The sequence below is a fragment of the Lynx rufus genome, unplaced genomic scaffold (assembly GCF_022079265.1).
Source record: "Lynx rufus isolate CCGP_SWC_20201006 ecotype Redwood Valley unplaced genomic scaffold, mLynRuf1.p SCAF_9, whole genome shotgun sequence".
In the NCBI taxonomy this organism is placed as follows: Eukaryota; Metazoa; Chordata; class Mammalia; order Carnivora; family Felidae; genus Lynx; species Lynx rufus.
In genome coordinates this window covers 112,943,706-112,960,131 of record NW_025814897.1, presented here as the reverse complement: position 1 = coordinate 112,960,131, position 16,426 = coordinate 112,943,706, and the positions used below count along the sequence as shown (strand labels likewise).

Below are 16,426 nucleotides of genomic sequence, written 5' to 3'. Positions count from 1 at the left end.
TCCCTCCCGGTGCGCGGCAGCCCTGGGGCTCTTGCGTGCCAGGCACAGGCTATTTTTGTGACCCCCCCCACCACCACGATTTGCCCAGAGATCCGTCGGACCGAGGGTGAGAGGAAGGAAGGGCTCCAGAGAACCAGGAACCCACTTGGGTCCGAGGGGTTGGAGCCTGTCTCTGAGCTGCAAGCCGACAGGACAAGGGAATGGTTCAGGGTTGGCCCGGGGCACCCAAGGAAAGGCCCACATGTGATTTCCCGGGAGCGAAGCCCGCGTCTCACACAAGCGCGGCCCGCCTGGGTCCCCATCCCCACCGTCGGCCGAGAGCCGTGCGTCCGGCACCCCAAGGCCCCTCGTCCCCGGGAGTGCCCAGGCAGGAGGTGCGGGATGCAGCGAGGGCACAGAGCTGGGGGGAGAGACCCGGGTTCCAGCTGCAGGCTGTGTGGCCTTGGCTCAGTCACTTCTCCGGGCCCCATTTCCTCATCCTTGATTCTTCACGGGGCCTTTATCCCGGTGTGGTTGGGTGAACAGGACGCAAAGCATAAGTTACCCCACAAGCCCTGGGGATCTCTGGGTGGCGTTGGCTGAGCCACACTGCGGCGAGTGCACAGGTAACAGGCTGTTTGAGCCTCTCACCTGAGCGGTGGAAACAGCATCCCGTTTCACAGATAATCCGTTGTCCTCTCCGTCGGACAAATAGAACTGGAATGCGTTCCGGGTCACGAGGCCAGTGAGTGGCAAGGCCAGGACCTGGGTCCTGGCAGTCTCCGGGGGTACAGAGGACATTCGTAGAGAATTACCCCCCTTCCGACCCATTTCCTAACCCACAGGAAAGCTCCAGCTCAGAAAGGTGAGGGGTCTCGTCTGAGGCCGCCCAGGGAGCCCCTGGTGGCCATTTAGGAAAAGAGAGCAATGACAAATGGCCAAAAGGAGTGAGAACCTCTGTTGTCCCGGCTGATACCTCCCTTCTCACGCGAGGCAACCTGGCGGGAAAAGGCTCAGCCCCCAGCCCTAGACCAGAGCCCAGGCTCTCCAGCTACGGCTGCCGACCACCAGCCTCCAAACCCAGTTTACAGCACGTCCCCGGATTTGTCCCCAAATCCCTCCAGGCCTCCCGGAGTCCCCAGGCCCCCCACCCCCACCCCACCTGAGGGACGCAGGGTCCAACAGGAGGCACGGCGGGCTCCTTAGCCCGGGACCGACTTCACAGCCACGCGGTTCCTTCCCTCTGCCGCTGGCTCGGCAGGGTCGTGTGGCCAAGATGGGCTCGGCTGCCCGCTGTCCCTCCACGGCACACAGGCCCCCTGGAAGTGCCGGGACGGAGAGCACGCCGGGTGTTATAAATGAGAAAGCAATTACCCGGGATAAGGATGTCAAAGCCGCTAAGTGTTACCCCGGCCCCGTGCTAATAGCCGGGTTGAACCATTTTCCTCTCCCTGCTAATGGCATGCATAATTGCACTGGTTTTCCAGGCGTCCTTCACCCGTACGTATTTAGACTAGTGACTGATGCATTGCCATGGAAACCGGCACTAGGAAAAAGAACCATCCCTGGTACAGTGGGAAGTGGAAAAGATGTGAGCGCCAATCTGGAGCTTACAACTTGTGTCAAAGAACTGAATTTTCCGCCGCTCCAACGTGTGGTCTTGGAAAGTCAATTTCGCGAGCCTCCCTGTGGATTACGCGCTCCGGAACCATCTTTCTTCTCCCTCTGATTTCGGTCTCCTTTTTCCTTCTGCAACTGTGACCCCGGAGGGCCGCAACTTTTTTTTTTTTTTTCCTCTCGGATTAACAGACAATAGTAGATGAGGCCGGCGGCCTCGGGGACTCGGTTCCCCCCATGGACCTAGAGCCGCAGCGGGACCAGCCTGAGTGAGATGGTCACACCCAGGCTGGAGATGATGGCAGAGAATTCGCGGTTCAAGAAGAAAGTTCATTTCGGAGGTATGGTGCCGCCTCCCCAACCCGCTTCGGGCTGGTGCGCGGACTCTTTGTTCTCTGCCAGAATCGCGGGACTGGCGGTCCTGCGGGCGCTCGCTCAGACGGGGCGGCTTGCTGTGTAGGCGATGGCTCTACACTTGGTGTGTTTTAGAATTACTGTCTCTGGTTGCTGTGCTTTACCGCAGAAGCCTATTGTTTCTGTGACGGCCCTCTCCTGCTTCCAGTGTAGACGGGAGGACCAGAGCAGCCGTCCTGTCATTCCGGAGGGCTCAGGCGTCTCTTGCTGAGCCCCCGTGGCTTTTCTGCATTCTCAGGAGCCCCGTGCAGTGGCCAGTGGGGCTTTCGGAGCAACTCGGTCTTCTCTGAGCAGCCTTGTTAACTCCAAGGGAAGGCACCCACGTTGTGAATCGCTTTGATGCAAACGCATAAATGGGCCAGGGGCCCCGTGCTTTCTGTGACCTGGCAGACTGCACTGGAGGGTCCCCAACCTGGTCAAGGCAGCGTGCCCTCCTAGCCAGCCCGGCCTGCCCTCCTTCAAGGAAGCATGGCTAGTTGGGGCTTTAGTTTGGGTGTCGTGTTTCGTTGTTTTTTGTTTTTTTTTTAACCAAATGCACTGTGTGCTCCTTCGGCATCATGGCCCCGGGGACAAGAGGACACCGTATGTAGTCTCAGGTCACGTTGCTTTCTTCAGCTTCTGCAGAAGGCTGTTACCAACGGCTTCCTGTCGCTCACAGAACTAGAGTGGAGAGGAGACCCCCAGCTTGTGAGGGTCCACCTGGTCAGATACGAACGCCTCTCCTTGATGGAGCCCCCTCCCGGACGGTGCTTCCGTGCGTGCCGAGAGAAACCGAGCTGTGACCCGTCCCCACTCCAGGGACACCCTCCCGACCCTGGTGTCAGTCAGGGACCTGTAACCTCTTTGGGGGGAGGGGGCGGTGCCTGGCCTCTCAGCAGGTGGGCGGGTCGCAGGGAATGAGTCCCCGAGGGGCTGGCCACCACGTGGGAGGTCATTGCCGGGGTAGGTCCCCTTGCGATCCGCTCGCACCATCGGGGTCACCCTCCCCCAACTCACCCTGACCCTTCCAGGGCGAGCCCACTCATTCCCGTGACCTTGGACCGTGGTCTGCCCACTCGGTGGCCTGGCGCCACGCTGTGAAGGCCCCGCCTGCCTTCCCGCACAACTAGGGCGGTTTCCTTGAGCTCCACAGGTCTGTCTTCTCTGTGTCCTAGTTCCTCAGCCTCAGCTGCCAACATCCCTAAAAAAGATTTTGAAGAACTAAAAAGAAGCCTCCCGCCCCCAGTCCGTTCCTGGGTTTAAATCCAGGTCTGCTGCTCTAGCTTGTGGTGCCCTTGGCTGGGGTGGCGTTGCGGGGGGGGGGGGGGCGGCCCTGCCTGCGGGGGAGGGGTGTCCCAACCTGCTCTGGGTCACAGCTCCACAAGTGGTGGCTCTGGCCGGGGAGAGAGGCCGGTTCTGTGGGGGTCGGGTCCTGGGTGACCGAGGGGCAGGTGCCGGGTGGGGGCGGTGTGCCCGGGAAGCAAAGGATCGTTCTGAGCGTCCATCCGACATCCTGGCACGACAGAGACACCAGGCTTGTGCTCCCTCTGGGCCGGCCTGTGGCTTCAGGGCCAGGAAAGGCTTTTCGAGACCCCTGCATGTGATCGAACACCCTCCTCTCCACCGTGGTCGCTGCAGCCCCGGGGACAGCCACCCCTGGCCAGCGGCGGTGCGTCTGAACGGAGAGGGAGGGAAACGGGGCGTCCTTGGCGTGGATGTTCTGACCGAGCTTAGCGACAATGTGCCACGCAGGCACCCGGTCCTTCATTTACTGTAATTTCCACTGAAACAGCCTCTCTGGTTCTGTGTATGATTGGTATAAATGCTTCCACTTAGCAGCCTGGGCTGATAAAAAAAAAAAAAAAAAGCAGGAGACATGCTCCTTACTACAGAGTAGAAACCAGCTCACTGACAGCCGATTTGGGAGGGAGGGGATGGGTCGAAAGTGCCAGGAGTTGGGCTCAGCTTCCTGTCCTGTGGTGTCCCAGCCTCGCTTAGCCCGGGGGCTGCAAGAAGGGGGAGAGGCAGGCAAGACAGGACTGCAGACCCCCGGCCACGAGTCCTGGGCGCCCCGGGTGGGAAGCGTCCACCGAGCCCACGAACCCAGGGGAGCAGGACCAGGAGCAGAGGGTCTAGAGGTGGGTCCCTGCGGTGTGACCTTGGGCGAGCCTCTGCGCCTTCTCAAATGGAGAAGGCTTCCTTAGCCTGAAAGCCTGTGATCCCAGGGGCTTCCTGCATCCCGAAGGATTCTCGACTGTGGCATCGTAAAAGGCGTTGTCTGCAGGGAACTCTTCATCTCTGAGATCTGTCCTTTCAAAACCGCTCCGGGGAGGGTGTGGTCAGATGCGGCGCCCCGACCTTGACTCCTGGAGCCAGGGTTTGGGCCAGCTCCACCGCCGGCTCTCGAGCCGGGCGACTTTGGAAAGCGTCCGGTCGCACCCGACTTTCTCCTGGGCGGAACGGACTTGCTTTGTGGCGCTGCTCTGTGGTCGTGGCAGAGGCGCTAAGGGGGCGCCGAAGACCAGTTCTGTCACTCGCGAGCTGTGCGCCAGGGGACACCCTTCCGCGCCTGTTGCCTCCTGTGTGTCCCGCCTCTTGGGGCTGTTGGTGACCAAAACAGGAGACGCGGCTTTGCCCCTGGGACGGTGCCGGGTGGGCTCCCAGAGACTAAGCGCAGAGCCCGTCCCCTAAATGCACAGGCCAGCTTCATCTTGCCCTGCGTCTCCGCCATCCCAAGGCGGCAGCGTGGCTGTGACACTCCTCAGTCCGGATGGGAAAAGGGGACGTGCCCTCGGGAGGTCTGGTTTGCGAAGGGAGGGCCCGCCCCGGGAGGAGGCCGGGAATGTGGTGTTCGGGCCTCCCAGGCTCCTCGGAGGTGCTGTTGAGGGAGCCTGCTCTGTGTGTCCGTTGGAGGGAGGGAGGCGCTGGGCGCCAAGGCAGAGCGAGCGCTCCATGGCCGGCCGGGCGTGCAGGGTGGGCCAGGGAGGACCACCATCTCCTCGGTCTCGCTGTTACTTCGTTACCCGTGCAGGGGGGACGACACTCCTTGTCACCCTGGCCAGCCAGGGCACCAAAAGGAGTTTAAGCATTTTGCACCTGGGACGGCGTATGGAACACGGGAAGGGCCAAGTAAATGTCATCTACGACGGGGATGGCAGGTGATGGCTGTCGACAGGGGGAGACAGTGATGGCCGTGGCGATGCGTCCCGCACCCGGGGCCGCCTCCCTCCTTGCCCTGCCTTGGGGGGGTCCTGCGTTCCGACTGTTAGCTGAGCAGACGAGGCCAGTGTCAGAGGGCCTCGGTGGGCAGGTGGGTGCACAGACCGACCCCACGGTCGTAAGGGGCTTTGTGAGGCCAGAAAACTGCTTCGCGAAGTCACGATTGCAGAAGCAGCTTTCGCTCGGCAACACGGCCACCGCTTGATTCCTAAGGTGCTTCGTGTGAGCTTACGGTGTGACCCACGGTCCCCCGGGACACAGCTGTCAATCGGGGAAGGAAAACCAGCCCCCATCCCGCACCTCTTCCTTTGCCTCCGGCTTTCGGAGTTTGTAGATTTGGCTTTTGCACAGTGCCTGAACGTTCGGGACCCGCTGACGTGTGCCCTGGAGGGTTGGTGGTGGTGGGGGCACTCCCTGTGCCCTCGCGCACCCGGGCCAACTTTAGGGGAATTCAAAGCGCATGGTTATTCTGGAAAACCTAACGTGGCCCCTTGCCACTGGGGGCTTACCCAGCTGTGTGGGCGCCAGGCTGGTATTCCCAGACCCGGGCAGGAGGGGAGAACCGAGCAGATGCCACACGTGTGCACACGCGGGGGATGGACGGAGCAGGGCTCGGAGAGCTGGGAATAAATAGAATCCAGCGACTCAGTTGCTTGTGGGCCATAACCCACCACATAAGTGGCTTCAACCACTGGAAACCACATGCTGGATGGGGGGCGGGGGGGAGAGCGTGGCCCCAGGGCTCGTGGCCCTGCAGGCCCCCAGGGGAAGAGCTGCCAAGCACAGAGCAAAGCGCTTCACGTCTGAGAGGAAGACCGTCTCCCCAAACTGCACAGAGGAGAGGGTGGGGCGTCGGAGGGGCTGAGGCTCACCCCGCTCCCGCCGTCCCCCGGGCAGAGCCGGACCTTGAACACACCTTGTCTTGTCCCTGCAGACGGGGCACTGCGTTCTCATTCGTGACGAAGGGGAAGTAAGGTGGCCGACAGAGTGACGGTTGTCAGTTGCTGACTTGAAGAGAGGGAGATTATCTGGGATTATCCAGGAGGGCTCAGTAATCCCAGCAGTCTTTAAGGGGAAGAGGGAGGCACAGAATTCAAATGAGCCTAATGGCATCTGAGGACTGGGCCCAGTGCTGCTGGCTTTGCAGATGGAGGAAGAGACCCCGAGCCCAGGAGCTCGGGCGTCTCCGGGAGCTGGGAGAGGCAAAGGAACGGACTCCCCCCTGGAGCCCCCAGCGGGGAACACAGGCCTGCCCACGCTTTGTCCTCGCCCGCCCGGTCAGATCCGAGCGGGATCTCCATCCGATAGGCTCTAGGAGAAAACCTGTCTGTCGAGATAGGCCACCAGGTTCGTGGCACACACCCTCCCCCGTCAGGCTGGCGTGGCCTGGTCCGTGGCATGGTCCGTTTGAAGAAAGCAAGTGACCTTACTTTCTCCTCCCTCCCCTGCCAGGCCAACACCTGGGGCCCACGAGGCGCCCCAAGGACGTTCTGCAGCCGATTTAGTGAATAAACGGTCAACCATGCTAGCCGCTGCTCTGGGTGTGATAAGGGTCCCCCGCCCCCACCGCCGTGACTTTCTGGCGGTGCCACCCGGCCTCCACACCTGGCGTGGGATTGCCCTGTCGGCAGAGCCCGAGGGCTGGGGGTGGAGCCGGGCCTGGGGACACACTGTGCAGCCCCCGCCCCCCGCCCTCTGCCCCAGCCCGCCCCCCACACCCCGCCTTGTCCCCGCTTTCGCCGGCTGGGGTCTGGCCGGGGTGAGCCGTAACCCCGACGGCCGGCCCTGCCGACGCAGCCCCACAAACCGGTGTCCGGCCCGGCCGCCTTCGTGCCCACTTCCGGCTTCTCCCCGCACCCCGGTCTGCCCGCTTCTCTCTGCTGTGCAAGGAGCCCGTCGGCATCTTTGGTTTTAAAAAAGAAAGGTTATTTCTGTCTTCATCCCCATCGGTAATCTCTTTCCTCCTTGTGGTTCCGATTCTGCACTTGGCTCGCCAGCCCGGGGTGTAGCCCGAGTGTGTCTGATTTAAAACCCGCTGGAGATCACAAGAGCCTGTGGGAGGGAGGGGTGTGGACGCACAGCGCCGGGGGGCTTGCCGTGGGACGGCCCAGCCCCCTTGAACCACCACCAGGCGGCCCGAGCCCGGCGCAGAGGCAGGAGGCCGTGGGGCCGCACCTGACTCAGGGCGGGCACCGCGGAGGCACTCCGGCCGGAATGGCGACGGTGGGTGGGTTGGGGGCTCCCCCACCGCTCCGGTGCCCCCCCGCGGTGGTTTTTGCCTCTTTGGGTGAGGATCCAAGAATGGGACCCGGGAGCCAAGAGAAGACCTGAATTCCAGGGGAGGGAGGGACGCGGGGAGCCTCACGACCTCACCGAAACGCTCTCCTTTTCGTCTGTCTGTCTGTCTCTCTCCTTTTGGTGGGACGGAAGCTAAATCTTGAGGGAAATGGGAAACAGAAGTCTGAGGGAACACAACCCCAGCTCTGTCCATCCTGGGCTGTATAGTAGGTGGCCACAGGCTCAGCGGCTCCCAACACCACCTGGCGAGGGGTTCACGGTGCCGGGGGTCAGCGGCGCAGGCGGGCTCGCCGGCTTCCGTGCTGGGTCTCGGGGGCCCCTTTCGGGCTGGAGCTGGAGCTCTGGGGGGGATGCCTCCCCCGCACGTGGGGTCGGCAGCAGGATTCTGTCCCCAGGAGCTGCAGGACGGGGGACCCGTCTCCTTGCCGACCTCCCTCCGGGGGTCACTCTCAGTTCCAGCGGGTCCCCCACGGTCCTGCTTATGTGGCCCCTCCATCCTCAGACATCTCCGGTTCTCTCCCGTCCTTAGATTAGCCCCTGATCGTGTCCCTTTGCCAGAGAACCTGACGTTTCCAGGGGAGTAAGGCCAGGGGAGAAGGTTTCCCGGCAGAATTCAATTCTTCACGATCACCTCTGGACTGACCTGTCCAGAGTTCACCGAATCAAAGTCTTTCTCCTTTTAAAACCTACCCCAGCGGTCAGCAAGGGAACTGTAAGTCAATATTCCTTCTGTCCCTAGAGACAAGACACGCGCGTGGACTCACGACCCTTTCACGGCCTCTGAGCTTGTGGCCATCGACAAAGTCAGTCTGAGGCACCGCGCCTGGGGAAGGGGACAGGAAGCTCGGGATGTTACCTGACGTGACCCCGCCATCGTGATGCGCGAGCCGAGGCGGCACGACCCGGAAGTGTTTCTGATCCTTGCAGGTCGTCTCCAGCCCACGGCCAGTCCCAGGGGAGACGGGAGCCCTTGTGTGTCCAGCGTCCTTCGCCTGGTCATTCTAACTGCTCTCTGATGGAGGGATGTCGGCGTGTGGCTAGGACGAGGTTGCCACTGCGGGGAACGCTGCCCCTGCGGTATTTGGACCCACGTAGAGGGTTGATTGTCACAGCAAATACCAGCACTTGGGAATTAGAGGCGAGGATGCCCAAGGGTCTGCAGCGTCCAGGACTGCCCCGGAAAGCGTCGTGGTGGACGGGCCAGGGGACCGTCACTTTCCACGTGGGTGACGACAGTTTCTAGGCAGAGTGACAGACAGCAGAGCTGAAGGACACCGTGCTTTTGGTTGCAAGAATCCTAAAACCTGCGTGATCTGGGTTACGTGGAGAAGCATGGTCCATCATAAGGATGCGGGGCCCCTCCTGGGCCCCGAGGGCAGAGTGTGTGGCCCAGCCGCCCTCCCCTGGTTCTGGGAGCAGGTTCTAGAGCCGGCACGGGCCTTGCCGGGAGCCAGGACAGCTCAGCCGGCTCTCTGCAGAGCCACACGCGCTCCGCCACTGCCCCGGGCTCTGGCCGTAGCGCCCGTCTGTTTCCCGTGGTGACGGCCTTGGTGCCCCAGTCGGGAAGGATACGCTCGCTTCAGACAGGAAGCTGAGACCATCCACGTCAATTCCATGTTCCCAGGAGAGGGTCTGTGAGCAGAGTCCCGGACAGGCTGCGCGGGGTCCGTTCACAAGTGCACGTGCATTGTCACACCCTGCTCCTGGCCCCTTTCACAGATGAGAGAACCGAGGCCCGGAGAAGCAATTTCCAACCTGGGCCGCGCAGCCAGCAAGGGACTGGGCTCACGCTTGCCGTGTTAAATGCAGGCGCGGTGACCTTCCTTGCGTGTCTGTTCCATGCGGGCACCCGTGAGCAAGGGCGCCGCCCCCGGGGACCCTGGCTCAGGAGAAGGGGCCGCACCCAGGCTCCTTGCCCTCTCCCGTGAGGGCATCTCCTGACCCGAGAGCCCTCCTCCCCCCTCACCGTCCTTGGAACTACCTGTTGGCCTTTCGGAGTCTTTGAAAATCGTTTTGAGAACATTGCTTCCCTCGGTTCCTTTTCCAGAACCAGTCACCCTGGGGGACCAGAGGCCATTCTCATCTCCCCACATGCCCCCTCCTAGCTCACTCGCCGAGCTACATGGCATAGTCTACCCAGCAGCAATGCGTAAAGGGCTATTTTAAATGCCGACAATCTGAAGCTTGTCGTGCAATCTGTCACTCCTTTTCACAAGTCGCGAGAGGTATATGGAATGGGATTTCTAGCCTTTTTTTCTTCCCGTGTAGATTTTTCTAGGCCACACTCACAAAGAAGCCTCCAGGGTGCGTCCGCCTCAACACTGCCCGCGTGGGGTGCCGGGGTGCACGGCCGTCTCCTGGGAAGGGATTAGCCCCCAGCTGCGGCGGCGGCAGAGAGGAGGTGTCGTGTTGCGAAGCCAGAGACTCTGGGGTCATTTCGTCCAGCGGTCGGCTTGGTGGTCGAGAAGCTGAGGCCTGGAGAGGCAGCGTGAGGAGGGTGCACGTTGTCCCCATCAAGGTCGGGACTGGGGCTCAGGCCTCTCAGTTTGCAGGGCTGGCTGCTTGTACCCCAGCCGTCCCCGGGGGGAGCCACGTCCAGCCCTCTGTGCTCCAGCCTCGACCTGTCACGGTCCCACCCCGCGAGACGAAACTGCCCACGTTGAACAGGAGCAAAGGGCCCAAGGGCGTGTGGTTTTGTGCACAGTGACCGAGCACTTTCTGTGTGCCAGGCTGCGTTCCAGGAGCCGGCGCTCTGGCCGTGCCCTGGAATTTGAGTTGGGGAGAGCGTGTCCCAAGGAGTCCAACAAGTGTAGAGGTCCTGAGGTACGGACGAGCTCGACATTTCCAAGGAAGGAAGGGGAGCCTAAGGTGACAGGAGTGGGGCGATTGAGGAGGGAGAATAGGAGGAGTCAAGGCCACGGTGTCAGGCCAGTGTCATCCAAAGACACTTGATGGGATTCTAATTCCATGGGAAGTTGTTGGAAAACAGTAAGCAGCACTGACATCACCTAATGTTTACATTTTTTAAAGCTCACTCTGCTCTACGGAGAGTTAGACCGAGGAGGGTAGGGACAAGTGTGGAAGCAGGGAGACCAGTGGCTACTGCAGCAGTCCAGGCAAGAGCTAATGGTCGCTCAGATGAGGGCGGAGGGATTGCTGGCCTCTGAGCTGCAGGAGACCTACAGACCTTGCTGCATACAGCCCTGGGCCCGGTGCAGGCCAAGGAGGGGGCCTGCGTGCAGACTACTTGGTTCTTGGCTTCAAGAAGCTTCTACGGGGTTAGGGAAACAGACAGGTTCCCTCTGGGTTGGTTAGTTTATGTCCTTTCTTTTTTTATTTTTTTTAATGTTTTATTTATTTTTGAGAGAGAGAGAGAGAGAGAGAGGGAGGGAGGGAGGGAGGGGCACAGAGAGAGGGAGACACAGAATCTGAAACAGGCTCCAGGCTCTGAGCTGTCAGCACAGAGCCCAACGCGGGGCTCGAACGCACGAGCTGTGAGATCATGACCTGAGCCGAAGTCAGACACTCAACCGACTGAGCCCCCCAGCTGCCCCAGCTTATCTCCTTTCTTTATCATCAGCAGAGAGGCGTCTTCCTCTGAGACACATAAAGAAGGCATGTGCTGCTGTCCTTTGCTCTGACCACGTAACTAGGATACGTTCCTATAGTCTGTTGGGCAGTTTTCCTTTTCTAGAGGGTATGAGCATCTTCCCAGACAAGGGGCCGAGCTCTGCTCTCGCGTCGATTACGTCTAGTCTTTTTTTCTGCACTCACCGGGACTTCCAGTTGCTGTGACGAAAGCCAGCTCCACCAGGCCCGAGCGAAACGTGGAATGTGCTGCCTCTCGTGAGAGAAGGCCACGCACGGTCTGCATCAGTCAGCTCAGGCTACGTAAAGCTGCAGTAACAAACGTGCCCCTAAACTTAATGACCTAAAACCACAAAGTTGTCTGTCTCGTATCCCAGGGAGCTCACTCGGGGACCCAGGCTGATGGGGATCACCGTCTCAAGTGTACTGGGCACCATGCCCCAGGGGTAAACTCAATACTGGGGGCAAGGGGCAGTCTTGCATTGGGGACTAAATGCTCCCTCCGTCCAGAAAGTGGCATAAGTCGCTTCTCGAAACTCATCGGGCAAAACTAATTTCAAGCATCATCTGGCCAAGCCGAGGTCACCTTCCTCAACATGCAGCCCTTGGAACATCTCAGAAAACGCCAGTGGGTCATGTGTGGGCCACGGGTCCCTCAGTACTAACGATGGGGCCCAGGACAGTCCGGCGTGATGTCTGGACCGGCCTGGGACACAGCCGTGCTTGTGGTGACTGGGGCGGCATGCCTCTCGAGAGGTGGCTCCCCCGGGACCCCCGCATGGTGAAGGGAGCAATCCTTTCCCCAGGGAAGGGACATGTAGGCACACGAACTCGCTGTGGGCACCACACCTCGGGTGGCGGGTCTCCTGGCTGTCGGGGGCGGCCTTGCAAACAATGAAGTTCATGGCCCCATCCCTCCTTCCAAACTTTGCAGCTGTGAACAAGGGTTAGCCGCACTGTCTTCAGCCACAAAGGAAACGTATTCGGTGTGTGTCACTGAACAGCCAGGCGCAGCTGTGGGTTGTGCACAGGGCTTCTGACCGTGTCACCAGGGCAGTCGGTCGGTCCCCCTATCCCCAGCTGCTCTACTGTCCTGGGTGTGACTCGTTCTCAGGCAGCGTGTTCCCCACGGTGGCCTCAAAAGTGGAAATCGCAGCAGCAGGAGGAAGGCTGCATTTTCCCAGCCAGGGTCACGTGCCCCTCCTCTGAGCCAGGCACCTGCTGTGTTTAAAGGAACAGACTGCCAGGCTCCCGTGCGCGACCCTGGAATCCAGGGCCGAGCAGTGGCGGTGGGGAGGGACTGGGCAGCCGCACCTGACCACGTGGCCGGGCCGGGAAGGGGCTCACCCCAAAGAACAAGGGAGGCACAGCCCCAGGAGAAGGGGAGTGGCTTCTGCACGTGGACTGTGAAGGCGGTGGCTGGCTGGTTATTTTAGAGTTTATTTATTTATTTTGAGAGAAAGAGACAGAGACAGAGTATGAGTGGGGAAGGGGAGAGAGGGGGAGAGTGAGCGAGAGCATCCCAAGCAGCCTTTGTGCTCTCAGCCCAGAGCCCGATGCGGGACTCGATCTCACGTCCCGTGAGATCATGACCTGAGCTGAAATCAGGAGTCCGACGCCTGATGGCCTGAGCCACCCAGGTGCTCCTGGCCAGTCATTTTAACGCAAGTGGAAGACAGAGGGTGATCGTGCAGGGTGTAGGGCAGAGGCAGATATAGGGGCCCGGAGGGTTCTCATGGGCCTCTCTGGAGGACCTGTGGCCTTCCGGCCACACCCGGAAGCCTGGGGTGGGCTCTGCCGGGTGTGTGAGTGAGCAGGCCGGCCGACCTGCAGCCTTCGAACACGTGTGGCCGTGTCCACATCAGAGTGACGGACAACCGATGGTCCAGCTGAGGCCCAGAAGCCTCTCTGAAGGGCTCCGGGCCTGTGTTCAACCCACAGGGCTGCGGGCCGGGCCTCCGACCTCCTCCTGCTCCTCCCTTTCTGCGTCTTGTTTGCGACCCACACGCATCTTGGGAAGGGGCCGGCCCGGGCGGCCAGCAGCCCCCGCCTCCCCGCACAGTGACGGCAGATCCCAGGTTACCAGCGAAGGCCAGCCCTGGTGGTGACACGAGGGGCACACCTTAACAGTGGGGAAGGGGCCTGAGAGCGATCCAACCCACCTTCTCTCTTCCCCGGGTCAGACGCTGAGGCCAGGCAAGGGCAGGTCCACAGGATTCGGCGTCTAAGTGAGGTTAGTGATGGTCGCAATGTTGTGTCCCTCAGTGCCTCTCCCCTGATCTTTGGGGCCGTATCCCAGAGCAGAAGTGTAATTGTGTCCGGGAGCCAGAGCACAGAGAAGACCTGTGCAGTGGGAGTTTTTCACAAAGCATTCAGAGATAGTATCCTTTCAAATTAAAAAAAAAACGGGGGGGGGGGTGGTGCCTGGGTAGCTCAGTCGGCTAAGCGTCCAACTCTTGATTTCAGCTCATCTCATGATCTCATGGCTCATGGGATCAAGCCCTCTGGGCTGACGGCACGGAGCCTGCTTGGGATTCTGTCTGCCCCTCCCCCGCTCACGCTCTTCTCTTTCTCAAAAGAAGGAAAGAAATAGTATCCTTTCTAAAGGTCTCCTTTCTCTGATAAAATAATTGAGGTAGAGGAAAGGAGCCCATTGTTTTGAACGTCCTTCCTGAGCCAAAATAAAAACGTGGTAAATCTTATGTCAGACGACGTTCTTCCCTCTTGTGTAAAATTTTCTTGATCCGTGAAATCCCCAAATCTGGGAACCACTGGCTCACTGACCTAGCCTAGAAATGGTTCCCTTTCTGAAATGTTTCTTCCGGTAAACACACACGCGCGTGCACACACACACGCACACATTCACTGACGCCCCCTCTGCTGCTGGAACCCTAAACCTCTGACTTTAGCCAGGGGCCCCCACCGATCACATCTCAGTGCTCAACACCTCCCTAGGCAACCAGCGCAGAGCTGCCTATGTGGGGCTTAAGCAACAGAGGCAATTACGAGTAATAACAGCTCACAGACAGTCCCCACGGTCGCTCGGTGGCTTTGTAAGCTACTCTGCTAAACACGATGAGGTTCAATTCCTACGTAGCCCTCCGGGGCCTGGCGCAGATGGGGCCCCCACACAGATGTCACAGGGCTGAGTCGGCCGGACGCATCGTCTGGCCTGCGTGCTCCCTGCGCACCGTCATCCGACTGCTGGTGCCCTTAGCCCAGCTCACGGAAGGTCCTCGTCCTCGGGCTGCGTCTTCAACCCGGCCCCCAGATCCTGAGCCCCGGATCGCAGAGCTAAGGCCCCACCCCTGTGAGTCTCCTAGTCCCTGCACGTGGGGCGCAGGACCCGTCTCCCCCCGTGGGCTTGATAAATGACTCACATTGCACATGTGTAAGCTACAAACGCCGGGGAGGAGGGGAGGAGGGTCCAAAACATCTGGGCACAGTTCATCCAGGTGCGAAACACGGAAGAGGTACGTGCAGCTTGGCTGGACCGGTGCCCGGTGCGGCGAGGGCCCCATGTACTGAAGCCACTCTGAGGCTGTGTGGTGTGTTTTCTTTGCTGGTCGCACAATAGGTCGTGTAGGTCAGGTGGACAGGTACCGGCCCTGGGTAGCTACCAGGAATTAGGCATGGGGGCGGGGCATGTGGTGTAGCACAGAGAAAAAGGCCATCACCACCCTGGAGCACCGTAGAGGGCATGGGGACTCGGACCCCTTCCAGGGGTCACTTAGTGTGGCTTGGTGGTCTGGAGCCCCTGGGGACTCATCTTGACCCTGCCATTTAGTGGGTGTGTGACTTTGCCTCGGCAGCCTTACCATCTCCGTCCGTTAAAATGGGCTCGGTCCCACCTCCCTCATCTGGTTGCTGCGACTAGTGAGGGGCTGAGCGCAGATGACCAGATGGGGGCACAGGGGAAGGACCCCATAAACATTAGCGTTGATGGAGCAGGGACACGTGGAACAGAGACAGAGGGAGGGAGGACCCCGAGGTCCTAGCAGGATTTGAAAGGTGACTGGACGTGGTCAAGGCTGCAGAGCAGCACGTACCTCGCACGGGGGCTCGGGAGGTCCCGGAGGTGAATTTGGGAATGGCGCTTGGAGCCGGACCCGGTGTTCAGTAAGCACTCAGTTAGTGTCCACGACAACAGTGGTGATGTTGATGTTGTTGCTTATCGGAGAATCGTACCTTTGGTGTTCTTGGAGCCTCGGGGGTGGTGACGGGAAAGGGGTGAAGAGGCAGGTGGGAACCAAGTCCCAGAGGACCCGGGCTGCCTATCAGCTAAGGCAGCGTTAGCTGCTGTAACAAACAAGTCCCTCGAGGGTAGCGTGGGGCGACAGAAGTCTAATCGTTGCTCACTGCAACAGTTCAATGTACAGAGACCCGGGCATCTTGCAGGAACGCTAGAGGAGTCCACCATCCTGTAGCGCCCCGGGGAGCGTCCTAGCTCTGAGCTGGGCGAGGTAGCAAGAGAGGGTGGGGAAGCACACGGGGTCCATAAAAGAGAAGCTTAGAAGAGAACCCCCCCCCATCTTCACGATGGAATGTTCCATTGCACTGCTTACATTCCATTGGTGGGAAGTGGTCATGTGGCGTGGGTGCAAGGGGAGCTGGGAAATGTAGTCCTGGGCTGGCCATTTGCTCCTCCCTCTCCCTCAGAGACATCTCCGTACTGTGCAGAAAGCGAGCATGCATTTTTGCTGAACTAGCTGCCTCCAGGCATAAAAGGGGCTCGAGCAAAACCATGCCGACCTTCCTCGGTACCCTTACGTGCATTCACTTTTGAACTGAACGCGTGTGGGGGTTTGAATAAAAGCTCGTTCGCCTTGGAACGTGGACTGACCACAGAGAGGGTTGTAGAAGTTATAATGAGATTTTGAGCCATTTTCCTGAAGCCAATCGCATAATTTCTCTGTATTTTTTTTTTCCTAGGGTTTAGGAAGGAGATTGTCCCGGAGATTTTATTCTTGGGAAGATATCTGAACAGTAAATCATTGATCCCCCGAATTTCTCGTATTTGTGTTTTTGTGGGTTTCCTCCCTCTGGCCCCCCGCTAGCTGTTAAAATCTATTTACATTCTTCAAACTGTGTCCGGTGAAGTTTACGTCCAAATCTGCTGAGTAAGAGAAACAGGCAGAGGACTGAAGTTAGGAACGTGAATCATGTTTGGGGTTTTGTTTGTTTGTTTGTGTTTTAGGAAAGAACGTCTACAGCCAGAAAAGTAACAAGAAGCCTTCTTTTTCCCCAAAGGCAGGTCATGTTCACATTAGCCGGAAGGCCCAGCAGCGTCACCTGGGGATACCTACCGTTCTGGCGGGTTCTGTGAGCCACT

At 59.7% G+C, this 16,426-nt stretch overlaps 1 protein-coding gene across 2 annotated transcripts in view; it reads left to right on the top strand.

The window, feature by feature from the left end:
- Positions 1-16,426, top strand: part of SHANK2 (SH3 and multiple ankyrin repeat domains 2) — a 431,931-nt gene that overhangs the window by 235,017 nt on the left and 180,488 nt on the right. The window lies entirely within an intron of this gene.